This window comes from Equus caballus, chromosome 5 (assembly GCF_041296265.1).
Source record: "Equus caballus isolate H_3958 breed thoroughbred chromosome 5, TB-T2T, whole genome shotgun sequence".
In the NCBI taxonomy this organism is placed as follows: domain Eukaryota; kingdom Metazoa; phylum Chordata; class Mammalia; order Perissodactyla; family Equidae; genus Equus; species Equus caballus.
In genome coordinates, this window is record NC_091688.1 from 34,867,412 (window position 1) to 34,884,850 (window position 17,439).

Below are 17,439 nucleotides of genomic sequence, written 5' to 3' on the forward strand. Positions count from 1 at the left end.
GAGGGAGAAATAGTTCTTGTTTAGTGGGGACAGGATGGGATGACAACAACGTTCTGGAGACGGTCAGTGATGACCACTGTGCAACAGTGTGAATGTACTTCATGCCATTGGACTGTGTTCTTAAAAGTGGTCAAGATGGTAAATTTTATGTTATGCATATTTTGCCACAATAAAAACCTGTGGTAAGTTAGCATTTGTAAGATACTCAGGCATCCACACTCTGGAGCTGCCCAGGGGCTTTAACTAGAACTTCAACAATCTCTCTCTAACTCTACCCAGAACGAGTCTGTGTCAGCACGTGAGCTGAGAAACAATCTTTTCTGTGGTGAAGTGAGTGGGGTTTCTACTCGGGAAGGGCTAGGAACACTGCTCGGGCCTCTGTCCTGCCTGTGATCATCTGGAAAACCTACAGGCCTGACGCTTGGCAGGGCTCACCGGCCTGGGATCCTGAGTTCAGCTACTTAAAGGAGGGTTCTGATCCTGATCCAGCTGAACGGAAAGCTAAATCCTGCGATGGAATATTGTCACAGTGGCTCAAGTGAGTATCTCACGAAGGTTCTGGATGGGATGGGCTGTCTAAATGCAGGAGCTGGTGCTTCACTGAACTCGGAGGACGAGTTGTACGATTGGTTTGTACCTGCTCGCTCACACATATGTGTGGTAGATTTCAGTCTGAAACTTGCTTTCCCTGTAATGTATCACTGGGGCGGGGCGGAGGTTGCAGAAAAGGAGTCGCATCACTTTCACCTACCTCACATCATTGGAGACCACCTATATCTGCCAAAAAGACCCTGACAATTGTGAGCAGCCAGTATTTTTTAGGTCGGTTCATAACACCACTATACACCCTTAATGTCTCCTTGTCTATAAATCTGAAGCAGAAACTGTGGTTCTCTCTCAAGAGTGATAGCTCAGACTGTCTCACCATATGGACCCCTTCGCCATCTCTATATAGTCGTGAGTCAAAGAACACTGTCAGGTATCTGAGACCATGTCTGTTTTCATTCTATCCTCCGGGCCTGCCACATGGTAGGTGCTCAATAAAAATCATTCATGAATGCTTAATAAGTGAGTGTGTAAGTCAAATGCTTCCAGCCATAATGTCCCAAAATCCAAATCCTCTAACCTTCTCGAGACACTCTTCCCTCTAAGACTGAAGAAAAAGATAATCCACTGCCTCCAATTCCTGACCCACATACTATGAAAAAACTCAGCACCCTCTCTGAGATATCAGCAGATTCCCAGGGGCTTCCCATGGCCACCTCTGGCTTTGACTTCCTATTCTAGCTGGACTCTTGACCTAGCTCACATCTCTCCTCCAACAACTGTTTTCTTCCCTCACTGCATGTAGGGCCGAGTATGGAACCACCACTTTCACCTGCAAAGCATGACCAATCCAAGGCAGCTGTGTAGACTGCTACTGAAGGTTTGGGATAACGAAGAGGAATTACCTCGCAGCCCAGAAAATAAGGAAAAATGAGATAGAAGACATCTCTGCCCTAATGTTCCTCGGCATCCCTGCAGCAAGGAATTTCCTACTGGTTGAGCTTCCTCCCCAGAAGAGTGACCCTTCCTCTGGCTTCCACACCTATCGCTGGCTCTCTGCAGCTTCCATGTCAATCACCTGCCAACTTCCAATGCTGTCTTATATGGTGAAGCCTAACTCTTCTTTGTTGACCCATCTCCTGTCTAGGCTGGGCTTTCAGAACCAACATGCCTATTTCCATGTTTTTCCTAACCCAAGAGCTTGCAACTCTCCTTTCATGCCATGCTCTGGGCAAGAGCATTTACTGACTATCTTCTATGAGCCAGGTCCTGTATTAGATGCCAGGATATAAAGAGGAATAAAATATGGTCTCTATTAAAGAGGGTCAGTTGTCACCTCCTAATCTCATCATCTAGTTTCCACAACCCAGCTGTCTGAATGTATGCAAATGAAGTAAACCTCCATGCTCTGTTTCAACATCTTGGACCAGGTTAGTAGGAGTCAGGAATCTTTCAATTACAAGTAACATAAATCCACCTCAAACCACCATAAGCAAAAACAATGGAATTTGTTAGCCATGTCACTGGGAGATCTGGGGGTAGAGTCAGGGGCATAAGGGGATAAGTACAGGCTCAGATGAAGTTATCAGGGCTCTCTCTGTCTCGGCGCTTCTTTTCGCTTCGCTTCTTTCACTCAATCTTTACTTCTGCAGACAGGCTGTCTCCAGTAGCAGGGAAAATGGGCATGTGGACCGACTCCTTACTCTATGCAGAGGGCACTGCCAGGGAGACTAGAGCAGAGCCTTCTAAAGCACAGGACTCTGAGTAGGAGCCCCTCTTGTCTAGGCCTAAGAACAGGACTGATCATCAGCTCAAGCTTGTTGGAAGACTCAGGCTCAAATCCTGCTGGTTCTGCCTTCCGAACATCACTTAAAGTCTAAACCTTCCCCTCCATTCCTTGCTATCACTGCCCTTCATTTCCTTCACAGGTGCAGATCCCAAAAAACACCTTCAAAGATTCTGCACCCAATTCTATTGTGTTTTTGTTTTCTTCAACATAGCAACAAGCAATTCTCTGACACCAGCTGGGTGTCCTACAATTCAACTCAATTCTGACCCTATCTATGGGAGAGAGCATCAGATCCCACAAGTTAAGGGCTCAGTACTACAAGAGCGCTCCCTCCCTGACACCAGATACCAGTCACAAGTTCAGTTTCTCATCTATGCTTCTGACCAACCTGCTACAGATTGGAGATTCTGATGACTTCCTCCCCACGTTCGATTAATTAGCTGGAACAGCCCACAGAGTGCAGAGAGATATTTTACTTCTAGATCACCAGTTTATTATAGAAAGATATAACTCAGGAACAGCCAGATGGAAGAGATGCACAGGAAAGGGTGAGGAGCTTCCATGCCCTCTCCAGGTGCGCCATTGTCCCTGCATCTCCCGTGTTAATCAAGTTGGAATCTCGCTGAACTCCATCCTTTTGGGTTTTTATGAAAGCTCCAACATAAGCATGATTGCAAAATCATTGGCCATTGGTGATTGACGGAAACTCCAGTCCCTCTTCTTTCCCTGGAGGAGGGGTACTGAAACCCCCAATCATATGGTTCCAACCCTTCAATCATATGGCTGCTTCTCCTGGCAGCCAGCCCCTATCCTTAGGTGTGGTCCAAAAGTCACCTCATTAACATAACAAAAGACATCTTTGTTGCTTTGTTGCTCTGGTCACTTAGGAAATTCCAAGGGTTTTAGGAGCTCTGAGCCAGAAACAGGATGAAGACTAAACTTATGTTTCTTCTTATAAATCACAATATCACACTCCCCAAAGATGCATGTGACTGGCAAGGTCTGGGCTCCCATCTTCAGTTGCTTATTCAAAAGGAGAGCCAACGGTTCCAGTGAAGTCTCACTGTGCCATATGTGCAAACAGGGTGCTGACAACAGCAGTCCTGCTTGTGAGCAGAGCTCAGACGTTTTACATAGTTTTGCTCAAATTGCAAATCTGATTCAAACATTCCCCACCTCCCATCACCATCCTTTTTCTCCTTTGCTGCCTGTGGGCTAGAGCAATGGTTCTCAAAAGCTGTGGGAGGTGGGAGAGGTAGGGGTGATCTCACCTCTCAGTAGGGCTGTGAGATTTAGCAAATTTAGTATTAAGTAAAATATTTAGTAAAAACACAGATGCCCACTTGAATTTTCACTTCAGATAAACAATAATAATATTTTTACTATAAGTATGTCCTGTGCAGTATTTTCTCTGGTGCCCTATCCACAGGGACCATTTGGCAATATCTGGGGACACTGGCATGTCTGAGAGGTGGTGTGAAGGACGACAGGAGCCATCTAGTGAGTGGAGGCAGGGAGACTGTGAGGCGTCTGACACTGCACAGGACGCCCTCCCCACAGCAAAGAATGAAGTGATCTGAGGGGTCAGCAGTGCTGCAGTGGAGAAGCCCTGGATTAGAGGATTTTGTTTAAAATCTATAGCATGAAAGTTCTGAGCCCCTGGCCTTTGGCAGCAGAAGGCAAAGAAGAACATTTTCAAGAAGGTGTTTAATTTGAAGTAGGCACAGTTTTTTTTTTTCTTTTTACAGTTTTTGCAAGGTCTACTTCATTATTGGTGGACAGTATATCTTAACAATTAAATACATTTAGATAATGTGCAGGTGACTGCCCCACTGCAGCACTGGTAACCAGATAAACAATTTAACTAGGGGCCAGTTAACAAAAAACTGTCTCCACATTTAAAATGCAGCTCTTGTTTAGATCATCCTTTGTTTTGATCACTGGAGGGGTTGAGAGGAGTTGGGGGCAGCCTGTGCTCACACTGGAAATACATTAAGGCCAAACCTTCTGAGATCCATTCCAGAGGGTTCCCACCCCACTGGGTTAACCTCCAACTCCAGAGAAAGCCCAAGCTCGTGGCCTCCAGCATTAACTCTCATTCCATTGACCAGAACAGACAGTGTCAGCCTCACACCAGGCCTCAGAGTCTGAGAGCAGCCTACTCCACTTGAACTAGAGTTGTTGGCTTTTGCAGAAATGGAAGCAGTGGGATCCAATGGATGGTTAGCTGCAATGCCAAAATGAGGACAGTCGGTACCTAACGTCCAAGCAAGATTCACTGAAGTGTCAAGATCTTCATATAGTTTCTGATAAATCTTCTCCAAACGCTGTCCCATTACTGACAGTAGCATGTAGCTGGAAGTCTCTAGTCCTACAACCCATTGCAGAGTTACTCCTTGTCAGCTTTGATTAGGCACTGTCAAAGATCATCTAGTGTCCAGCAAGCCAGCCCCTGGAATCAAAGACAGCGGTACCATGGATGGCAGTTCCAGCGAATTCAAGTCCACATCACAACCAAGGTTCATACCCTCTCTCCTACAAGAAGACTTGAGTTTACCACTTTTCTTTTCCTTGTTTGGTGAGAAGGTAGTATCAAATGTCAGTTTCTACCCTTGACAAATCTGGTTTCCAAGTGTGATTCAATTCTGTTCTCAGAGTGTTTTCAGTGTTCCATTTTTCTGTGAAAGTCAGACCACACTCACACTGTATGCATTTGGTCTCCAGGGTCCCAGTAACTTGACCAGTGTCAGTTTTGGATGGACCAGATGCCAAGAATTCCGTGTTACTGCATGATTTTGTTTTCACATCTAGACAACCTAAAACCACTTCCTCTGATGAAAATATCTCTGGCAGATTGGCCAAGGTCAGCATATGATGGAGGAATATCCATTGGCCTTGCTTGTCACTGTCTGTGGGTCACCATGACCAGGACATGAGAAGGGGTGATCTGGTGGTCTCCTGAGGGGTGTGTCACATCCAAAGCTTGCTCTGGCTTGCTCTGAGTTGGGCTGCAGCTCCCATGGCCAGAGGGCCAAGTGGAAGCCCAGTGATTGTTCTTGGCCAAACCTGATTGATACAGTACTTGGTCAGCTACTGTTATTGTATTTGTTTTTTTTCCTAGTAGTTTTTATTGTTTTCTCCCTCTTTAATAAAACTTGGTCCCTTAACAGCACATTCCTGCTTTTTCTTCCTACTCCTTTATTCCCTCTTTCTCTACTCACTTTTTTACCTCTTCTCTTGTTTCTTTCTCTCTCCCAATGTCAGGATTCTGCAAGAAATACACAGTACACTCAAATGGTAATGGAAGAGAATTTAACAGAGTCTGTATGCAAAGGTTTAGTAGAGTTATGGGAAACCAATAAGAGATGTGTAGTTTCCCAGAGTCAGCAACAGTAGGTAGCAGTTATCGGGGTAGGACTGAAGGGCATGGGCAGAGAGCAGTTACTAGAACCCCAAGAAAGAACAGGTGTAGAAGTCTGCCAGATAGGAACTGAGTCTTGGTAGAGGGACGTAGCCAGCACATGGCAACCTTTATCAGGTTACCTTCATAATCCTTCTGCCCTTAGGACTCTTGCCAGTGCCTCACATTGGCTAAATCCTTCTGGAAGCTCATGAACTAATTCTATAAAGGTCAGCTTCCTGAGCAACAGAATAGGGTGAAGGATGCATCTTAAGGGACAAATGAGAAAAATCCCATATGCTCCACTCCTTTTGCCCATCAGCATGCATTTTTGTCCTTTGTCCAGATGGAAAATTGATATCTCCAATCAGAGGACACACAATCATCCCATTAGCTCTTGTGTCATTGTGGGGTGATAACAATTCAGTCAAATCCTAATGTGAAACTTAAGACATTAGGACCGCCAATGGTCTTCATATAAGGTAGCAGGGGCAAAAGAATGGGGAAGGAATTAAAACATAGAAAAGAGCCACCACAGTTATTGCTTCTGTAACTGGTCATGACGCCTTGGTTGATAATCCTAGTTTCATTCTTCCCCCACCCATTCCTTGTTTCCTTTACCCTCTACCAACATCTTGGCTGGAAAAGCCTGTGTAACCCAATTCTCCATTCTTGCTGGGTCTGAGTCTTGTGGTTCCATCTTTACTGGGTTGTGGCACTTTTTCATTGACCAGGAATATGGGTTAAAGACATGGTCCTCCTTGTCTCCATTATGAAGCAACATTGCAATCTTTTGGGAAATCAGGTACATACTGCCAGTACAGTGACATCTTCTTTGCCGGCTGGATCATTGGCATGAGGAAGCCAAAATAGCAAGTGGGTGGACTCAACTTCCAAATTCAATGAATCATAACTGCATTCCCCGGTGGAAGCATTCTTCCAAACCCACTAGCCTACTAGGACCTCCAAACCCATTGAACCCCAAGTTGTGGGGAATTAGAAGCAAAAATTCCTTCACTATATTACTTGCTGTAACCGTAATAGGAGCTATTTCCTTTCCACCCCTGGACCCCCAGACCTGTGCATTTAGGCTATTTGATGTGACTGGTTTATTAATTTTCTTGGGCTGCTATAACAAAGCACCACAGGCTGGGGGGCTTAAACAACAGAAATTTATTTCCCCACAATTCTAGAGGCTAGAAGTCCAAGGTCACGGTGTTGGCAGGGTTGGTTTTTGTGGAGGGCCGTGAGGGAAGGATGTGTTCCAGGACTCTGTCCTTGGCTTGTAGATGGCCTTCTTCAGCCTATGTTTGCAAATGTCTTCCTTCAGTGTGTGTCTGGGTCTTAATCTCCTCTTCTTATAAGGACATTAGTCATTTTTCTGGGTTAGGGTCCAACCACATGAACTCATTTTACCTTAATTCCCTCTTCAGAGGTCCTATTTTTATATATAGAGACACATTGAAGTGCTAGGGATTTGAATTTCAATATATAAACTTTGGAGGGGGCCATGGGAACACAATGCAGCCCATATTAGTGGGGCAACCACATGTTGACATCGTTTGTAGTTTATGTCCTGTAGGACGGTACTCTCACCATGACAGGATGACACTGAACCATTAGTAGCCTATTTCATCATTTGATCTATGGCCCCTTCTGAAAGAGGAGGCTTGTAGTCAAATGATGAATTCCATAAAATGTGCCTCCTAGTTGGAGGCAATGTTGTGTGAGATGCCATGATATTCTGTACATCAATGAATGTTGGTGCCACCAGAAGCATTATGGCCAGGGAGGGTAAACCTATAGCCAGAATATATATCTATCCTTGTGAAGACCAATCATTACTCTTTGCCTTATAGAAAGGATCCAAAGTAACTCAAGTTGTCACTGGGTAGCTGGATGGTACCCCCTAGAGAATAATGCCACATTGAGGTCCCACATTGTCGGCTGATGATGGCAGGTTTGATACTCAGGAGTGGCATCATTCAAATCAGCCTTGGTGAAGAGAAGGCCATAGTATTGAGTCTGTGCAGATCCTTGTCCCTGATGCCATTGCCGCATTGTACACGAGCCCACTAAATGAGCACTGAGGTGGTTGGAGAAAGACACTAAGTGCCATCCACAGGTTGTGGCATCTTACTGGCCTGGTAATTCAGAGCCTCCTTACAGAGGATGCCCCCTGGTGCACATTTACATGGAAGGCAAATTCCTTATTCTCTGTGCTCACATGTAGAGGTCCATTCATGTACTTCCCCTCACAGCTTTTTGTTGCCATTCTTTCATTCCTGCTCTATCCAAGTTCCTCCCCAAAGAGCCAACGTGCAAGCCACCACTCATGAAGCAGTGCAGATTTGTACTTCAGGCAATCTCTTCTTCCTCACAAAGTCAGAAGCCAGATGAACCACATGAAGTTACCCATAGGGAGAATTCCATTTCACTATCACTTTTCAGGTCACCCCTGCTTGGGGCTGTAATACCGTGGCTGTCTACTTATAGCCAGAGCCAACAGATCAAGCAAATCCATTTGTAAATCACACTTTCCCTCCATTCCTTCTTTGTTAGCTAATCATAGGTTACTTCATATGAGGCCATAGGTGTGGATTTAGGAAGATGAAGCAAAGAGTCGGAGAGGATAATATGGGAGTCTGAGACATTTGCTCATGTAGTGTAGTTCTGCCACCTTGACTCGCCTTGCCTTATAGAAAGGATCCAAAGTAACTCAAGTTGTCACTGGGTAGCTGGATGGTACCCCCTAGAGAATAATGCCACATTGAGGTCCCACATTGTCGGCTGATGATGGCAGGTTTGATACTCAGGAGTGGCATCATTCAAATTAGCCTTGGTGAAGAGAAGGCCATAGTATTGAGTCTATGCAGATCCTTGTCCCTGATGCCATTGCTGCATTGTACATGGCCTTATATACACAATTTGGCCATTTCATGGTTTGGCCTTAAATACACGATTACCATTTCACAACTGTATGATTTGATGGATTAGATAATACCTAGTTCATGGTCATGATGAGAAGTTTGGGTTACACAGACACTTGGTGGTCCTCCATCATGCATTTAGCCTCTCCAGGGCCCAGTAGCAAGAACGGTTATCTTGAAACAGCTGTTTTAAATGGAGAATAATGGGCAGGAGACACAATGGCTTTACTCCAAAACTCTAGGGGTATGTGGTGTGGTTCTCCTACTGGGGCTTGCCAGAAACTCCAAACAGCTTCTTTTCCATCTGAAATCTTATTTGGTATGCTCCACAATAAGGTCCATGTGGGAAACAAAATTTCACTGGTACCCAGACCTGTTGTAGAGCCTTTTCTTGTTTTGTTTCCACTCACAATTGGTACCCTTGTGGCCTGAGTAAGAGCAGCAGGCTCAAATGTCATATGTGCTGCTTCCATATTCCAAAGAGACTAGCCTGACCTGGGATTGTGTCTTTTTCTTCAAAATAGCTGATGAAAGCTGTTTCTCACTTTAAAGGAGATTCAGATGTCGGAAATTCCCTGATACGGCACATTCTGCATATACTCTGTGAATTCTTTGATAATCGTCCCACAAAATTTGGGCTCACTTAGTGACTCAATTCTAATGAATAGAATGTGGCAGAAATGACATTGTCTGACTTCTGAGACCATGTTAAAATACCACACAGAGACAGAGGGATGTCCAAGAAGCTCTGTGTGTATGATCCCTCCTCCAACAGTTTGAGTCTTCCCACCCAGGCAGCAGACACGTGAGTGAAGGAGTCTTAAAGATTATCCCAACCTTAGCCACCATCTGACTGCCACCTCGTGAGAGACTCAAAACAGAGCTGCAATAACAGCTTGACCTCTGGAGAGCTGGAGACCAAGGGCAGCCAAGCAGCTTTATGTGGTTGAGCCCCAATAAACTCTAAACAGCAAGGACTGGGCGAGCTTTCCTGGTTGACAATTCTCTGTGTGTATTGTTACACCTTGATACCAGTAAAGTAATGCTGTCCATAACTCTATGAGGAGAGGACACCTGGAAGCTCTGTGCTTGGAACATTCCTGGGCTCTTCCTTATGCACCTCTTCCTTTAGCTGATTTTAATCTGTATTCTTTGGCTGCAGTAAACCATAACTGTGAATATAGCAGCTTTCAGTGAGTTCTAGGAGTCATTCTATACAATTATTTAACCTAAGAGTGGTCTTGGGGCCCTTCAAACTGGGAATTAATTTTAGAGGTGATGGTGGTGGTCTTTGGGGAGCCTTAGACTTGCAATTGGTGTCAGAAGTGAGGGTGGACTTGTGGCCCATTCTTCTAACTCTGCACTCAGCATAACCGTACTACAAATATCAGACAAGAATATCATAAGATAGGATAGTCACAAGCCAATCACTTTGATGATCGTAGATGTAACAATCCTAAAGAAGATATTAACTAATCTAATCCATTAACTAAAAATGCATCATTACAAAGCTAAGTTTATTCCAGGAATGCAAGAAATCAATCAATGTAACTGGCTGCATTAACAGGATGAAAGAAAAAAATGAAGATCTCATAGATGTATAAAAAGAAGCTGATGAAATTCAAAATTTATATATGATGAAACTTATCAATATGATAAATAGTATATTCTAGAAAACTACAGAAGATATCATAGTCTATGGCAAAATTCAAAGCTTTCCTTTATGGGACCGGCCCCATGGCTGAGTGATTAAGTTTGTGCACTCCGCTGCGGCGGCCCAGGGTTTGGCTGGTTTGAATCCTGGTCACTGACATGGTACGGCTTGTCAGGCCACGATGAAGCAGTGTCCCACATGCCACAACTAGCAGGACCTGAAACTAAGATATACAACTATGTACCTGGAGGCAGGATTTATGGAGATAAAGCAGGGGGAAAAGAAAAAGTATTGGCAACTGTTGCTAGTTCAGGTGCCAATCTTTAAAAAAAAAAGAAAGACTTTTAAAAAAATGCTTTTCTTTAGAGACTGTGAACTCGGTGAAGATGGCTAACCCTACCATTTCTAGTCAACATTTATAAGTGACCTCAGCCAGGGAAATAAGGTGAGAACAAGAAAAGATATGATTGTGTTTGTAGAAAATACTGAAGTCTCTCTAAGCTTTAGAATGAATAAACGAATTCAGGAATGTCACAAGATCAACACACAAATGTTAAGACCTATTGGAAACAAACAACTAGAAAATAAAATAAACCACCATTTACGATAACATCCACATAATCAAATACCAAAGGATAAATGTAATGGAAGATGAGCAGTATCTCCAGAATAAAATCTACAAAATCTCACTGGGAGAAATTAAGACTTCAATAAATGCAGGTATAAACAGGGTCATAGATTAGAAACCTTAATATTACAATGATGTCAATTCTGTCTAATTTGTCCATAGATTCAATGCCACCCAATCAAAATCTAAGCAGATGTTTGACTTCCAAGCTAATGATAAACTTTATGTGGAAATGAAAAGAGCCAAGAATAGTGAAAACAGTCTTGAAGAAGAAGAAGAATTTGGAGAAGTTATGCTACAAAATACATATCAAGACTTGTCTCAATTAGGGTTCTTCCAGAAGTGGATGCTGAGATGGGCATTTGGGTAAAAGGATTTTTTGGGAAGTGACCCCAGAAAATATGGTGAGGGAATGCAGAAGTGAAATAGGGTAGGCAACAGAGCCCAAAAAATATGCCTTCACTTTAGGTGATGTGAGCAATGAAGGGGTTGCTGGTTCTGCAGGTCTTGACAATGTCCTTCACGATCTAGTCTATGTGGTGTGTGTATTAGGCACTATGGATAGACAAACGTATACCCAGTCTCCAAATAAAATCTCCTTCAAATCTTTTGCCAACAGCAACTGGGTTAGTTTTTTGTTAAGATATGCTTTTCCCATCCTGGATATGTACAGACAACTACTCAGATATCTTCATCTAAATAATAGTGTGTTATCCAAAAACAATCTATCTGAATATTTAGAAAGGAATTCAAGGGAGGCAGTGAGCTGTCTTTCCTTTTCTTTTTTCAGTAGCAGCTTTGTTGACATTATATACTTGGAAAATTGGGCAGACCTGAGTCACCCTGGAACATTTTGGGGCCAACCATGTCTTATTATTTCTCCCACCTCAACATCTCCTTTCGCTGTTCTGTTTTCTCCATTCTTTATTCACTGGGGCAACATCTTTTGGCATCACCAAGTGGTAGTCTGGGCCATGGCACAGAAGATGTGCAACAGGCATGGAGTGGGTGGGTAACAGACGCCCTTGGTCACCAAGACTTCTTCCTCAATATGAGGGCCTTGATCTAGCAGAAGGGTAACATGGAGTTTCAAGAGTAGTCAGTTGGAAAAAATTAAAACATCGGCGAAATCTGGGGTAAGAAATGGTTGTTCTCTTGATAATGTTATCAAACAATGCATTTTTATGTTTTGCAAAATATAGTTCAAAATTTTTCACTACTTAATATATGCACATAGTACAATATTCCAAAGGCATAAAAAATATACAGTGAGGAGTATATCCACCTCTTACCACTGACCCCAGATCCCTAGCCCCATGACCCAGAGGAAACCACTGTTATACCTTTTCTTATAATAAAATTTTGAACTGCAAGAGCTCTTCAGCTCATTAAGTGACAGAGAGTAAGGGGCAAAGATCCTCTGCGAGAAGCTTCTGAGTGACAAGCTGCAAGAAAATGTCACCTTCTAACCCGAATACCTATCCTCATTCTGGGCACAAACTGTTATTTGTAATCAAGAAAAATGTCTCCATTTGTTCATATCCGGAGGTTGACATCTCCCTGAAACTTCTTGAGGATTTGTTGTAATTCCAAAAATCACACTCAACGTGTTCAACTATTTTGTTAGTTTAGAAAGTATCTTTTGTCTTTCATTCAATTTTAGTATTTCTTGCAGTTTTGATGTTAGGCAAGGAAAGAGTCAGAACTCTTGAAAAATCTGGCAACATTTAAAATCTTGAGGTCCAGGTATCTGTGATGAATACAAGCTGAAGAGGAGCCTGTGACTAAAGTTCTAGGAGAAAGTGATCCCTCCACAGGAATTGTAGCCATGGGCATAGTACACAGCCAGGGCGGCTGCCCGGCTTTGCACGGTTCTGAGGAGGGCTGTGTGTCAGGCAGTAGGCTTTTGCTTGTCTCCATGACTTAGTGTTGTCGCCCCTAAGGTAACTCTATCCTCTCATGACAAAAGAGGGAAAGTTCTCATCCTAATTGGGAAGACCTGGCTGAACTCCACCGGAGGAGGGAAAATTATTCTTCCATTTCCAGCAGCCAAGCTCCAATTCGTTGTATTAAAGAGTCAGCTGTTGAAGAATATCCCAATTTCTCTTATGACTAATGGCCAGCCATGTCTCCAAAGGTACATCTTGGTGAAGTTGCAGTTATCCTTGGGACCTTGGGAATGGCTTCTACTTGGGAGGTATTGGGTGTTGCATGACAAGACATGTCACAGGAAAGAGACTCATGCCAAATAAAATTGTAATTTTTCCTTAGAAACCTCATGGCCCTTTTTTTTTTTTTCCTCTGTGCTCCCATTGCACTTTATTTCTTTTTAATTTAGGTGTTGCATACACACAGTAAAATACACAAATCTGAATTATAAAACTTTATGAATTTTTACATGTGAACCCAGGGTAACCACCACACAGATCAAGACATAGGACATCTCCAAATCCCCAGAAGGTTCTATTGTGTTCACTCCCATCGTTATCCCTAATCCCCACTGTGAACTTTCATTTTGGCTTTTATCATCCTTTAGCTTTTGGCTGTATATGCATATATATATGAGAAGGCATATACATATGCATATATAACCTCATGGCCCTTTTAAATGAGAGAAGAGAGTAAAATCACTGAGTCCCACTCGCAGGCATGAATTGAGGAAGAGGCTGGTGAGAGGTCATCTACCTACTAGACAAGCATGGAGTATCCAGGAAATAGAATACATACTATCCAAATCTTTTTTATAGATTTGCAAAGATACGTGGACTTGCAGCATCCAAGGCTACAGGAGACATTGACGTTTAGTGGCAAATAAAAACAGGCTGTCAGGATGAATGAGGACAGAACAGAAGGAGGAGGAACACCTATCTACCACCAGAGAAGGGCAGAAGATGGAATGATGATTACACATTGGCCAGATTGAGAGAAACTGGGTACAAAGGCAACACCATTGCACTGACTGCCCAGGGATCTTGAAGAAAACGGTAAGCACGTTTGTTGGTCTGTTTAGCTGAAAGAATTGGGGAATCTCAAGAGCCTTTAAGTGGAATTATAATTTCTTGTTGCAGCAGTTGTGGCAATGACATTACAGTGTGATACCTACTGCTGATTCTGGACGCAAGGGATACTGAGACATTTTAGGAAGGAGCTCAGCTGCCTTTCATCTGATTCTAAGTGGCTGAGCAGAATGAATGAGTCTGACGTCATTAGTATGTTGGGGCCTGTCTTAGCATGTTTGGGATGCTACAACAAATTACCATAGACCAGGTGGCTTCTAAGCAGCACATATTTATTTCTCACGGTTCTAGGGTCTGGGAAGTCCAAGATTAAGATCCTGGTAGATTCAGTGTCTGGTGAGAGCCTGCTTCCTGGTTCATACATGGCCATCTTCTTGCTGTGCCCTCACATGGTAGAAGCAATGGGGAATCTCTTTTATGAGGGCACTAATCCTATTCATGAGGGCTCCACTCTCAGGACCTAATCGCCTTCCAAAGGCTCTGCCTCCTAATACCATCATCTTCGTGGTTAGGAATTCAGCATACAGATTTTGGGGGAACAGAAACATTCAGACGACAGCAGGACCAGAGTGAAGAGGGGATGGAGACAGGAATCTCTCGTATGTCACAGTCATTGAAACCTCTGGCAATGAACTGGGAGTTGCAGAGACGATGATGTTTGTTCTTGGTTGGTGCTCCGAGGCACTAGTATTCAGGGATCACCAATTTCAAGAATTAAGATCATTCAAAGCTAGGCTTCTCCTGCTCCAGGGCTGTTGTGGTTTTTATACATATTAATGGTCTCCAACTCTCCCTTAAATTGTGTCATTTCTCTTCAAACACAGGACATTCCTGCACCAAAGTCATGAATTATAAAATTTCAAGTTAAATAATAATTTTCAGTTCTTTGCTAAAATATTTATTCTTTGTTTTATTCCTTTGAACATATTAAACACAATGTAGGCTCCAAGTCTGATAACTCCATTATCGGAGTGTCCTGTTGTTTTGTTTCCATTGGCTTGTTTCTCTTGGGTTGTGGTCACATTGTTTTGTCTGCACATATGCTACATTATGTGTGATTGGATGCTAAACGTTGTCTATGAAAAATTATAGACAGAATTCAAGGCCTAGAACGATGATTGCTGTTGTGGGCTGAGTTGTGTTCCCCAGAAAGTTATGTCGGAGTCCTGATCCCAGGTACCCGTGAACGTGACCTTACTTGGAACTAGGATCTTTGCAGATGTAATGGGATAAATTAATGAGCGCATACTGGGTTAGGGTGGGCCCTAGATCCAATATGACTGGTGTCCTTATAAGAAGAGAAAGAGGCATGGTGACAGACACACATAGTCGGAAGACGGCTGTGGAAGATGGAGGCTGAGAACGGAGGCACGCTGCCGCAACCAAGGAATGCCGGGATTGTCAGCAAGCACAGAAGCTAGGAAGAGGCAAGGAAGGCTCCTCCCTCAGGACTTTCAGAGAGAGCTCGGCCCCACAGACACCTTGATTTCAGACTTCTCACCTCCAGAACTGCCACAGAATGAATTTCTATTGTTTTAAGCCACTCAGTTTGTGGTAACTGGTTATGGCAGCCGCAGGAAACTAATACAATTGCTTCTGGCTGTTGGAAGCTGTGCCCACTGGGCCCGTCTGCGCTTGCCGGCCGACTGCCACTGCTTCACGCACACAGGCCCAAGCTCTCTGGCAGGGACCCCCTGCCCTGGCCAACCAGCTGAGGTGGTGCTGAGGATCCAGCAACAGAAAAGGCAAACACTTCAGCCTTTCTGGAGATTGCCCTCTAGTGTGGGAAATAGACAATATCCAAAATAAATACATAAACTAAATATAATGTTAAGTTTTGATAGGTGCTATGGAGAAAGAGAAAGTAGAGTAGGGACTTTGACATGTTGGGGGTGGTGGTGGTTTGCAACTTTAAATAGATCTTTAGACATTCAATGTCATTCCAATAAAAATTCCCGGTTTGTGTGTGATTTAAATAGACTTAAAAATTTTATGTAGAGACAAACGGCCAAGAGTAACTGAGACACTTGAAGAACAGGTGGGAGGCCTTGCTTCACTGCCTGTCCACACATGTCATTGTCTCTAATATGTACAGCAACGTGTTTGGGCACAAGGAAGTGATTCCCACAATAGAGGCTAATGATTACCTTTAGGGAGAAGGGAGGCCTTTGTGAAAGAGCGAGCACTTCTGGGGAACTGGCAAAGTGTTATTTCTTAGCCAGGATGGTGATTACAGAGGTATTTGCCTTTCTGTAAGTCATTAAACTGGATATTTAGGTTTCATATCCTTTTCCATATGTGTCTTAAGTTTTCTTACAATAAAGTTTTGTTTTCGACAACAAAGAATAAACAAGTCACCTGGAGAAGCTGGGCTGGATATGAGGTTGGAGGAGAAGGCTTTCTTCCATTGTATTCTCTCAGTGCAGACACATACCACCCATTTTTTTGCCTCAAGTGTGTTTGGAACTATTTTCAGTTGGACTGGCCATTCATGATCAATCTAAACCCACAAGAAGCAATACTCTATCAAAAGCAATTATTTTTCTTCTTTTACATTCTTACCAACCCTCTTCTACCTACCGACAATTCCCAGGAAGTTACTACACACACCCTGGCCTCAAACTCTCCCTTGCTACCCCAGTTTAGGCTGTGATATGGTGGGAGGGTCAGGTGTCCGAAATTGCTACTCCTCACATTTCCCTCACTTTCCCTCAGCCCCCTTCACAGCCCATGCTCTTACAGTGCTTGCTCGTTCTACACTCACCCTCTTAACTTCTCTCCCTGATTTGTATCTTCTGGTGCACATGGATGTTCAGTGATCAGAGGAGTTGATCTAAAATACATAAAAGGCCCAAAGAGGGGAAGAGAAAGGTGCAGAGGGCAAGCGCCAGGTGTTAATGCAGCTCCACTGACCAGCAGCAATGGGTTTACTATTCCTTTCAGAGATGTAAGCAATTCAACTCTGAAATTCCATGCTGACAGCCCATTTCCAGAACCATTTCTGGTACTATTTTTCTTAGCCTGAGTCCTCTACAAATGAAAGCCTGAGACAAAGACTAAAGTGCTAACGCTTGACTTGGAAGGTGGAAATTCAGGGAGGTAAAGATTAGGAAAAATGGAATAGATGCAAGGAAATATGTTAATTTCAGCATTATTCAGAATAGCCAAGGCTTTGAAGCATCCTAAGCACCATCGATGGATGAATGAAGAAGATGTGGTATGTATATACAATAGAATAGGGGCCGGCTCCATGGCCGAGTGGTTAAGCTCGTGTGCTCTGCTGCGGTGGCCAAGGGTTCGGGTCCTGGGTGCAGACATGGCACCACTCGTCAGGCCATGTTGAGGTGGTGTCCCACATCCCACAACCAGAAGGACCTGCAACTAAGATATACAACTGCGTACAGGGGGTTTTGGGCAGATAAAGCAGAAAAAAATAAAAAGATTGGCAACAGTTGTTAGCCCAGGTGCCAATCTT

At 43.5% G+C, this 17,439-nt stretch overlaps 1 long non-coding RNA gene and 1 pseudogene across 1 annotated transcript in view; both read right to left on the reverse strand.

Moving 5' to 3' along the window:
- Nucleotides 1–17,439, reverse strand: part of LOC138924367 (uncharacterized) — a 46,603-nt gene that overhangs the window by 2,209 nt on the left and 26,955 nt on the right. The gene's annotated exons all lie outside the window — the stretch shown is intronic.
- LOC138923983 (voltage-dependent anion-selective channel protein 2 pseudogene) lies at nt 4,312–5,338 on the reverse strand (annotated as a pseudogene).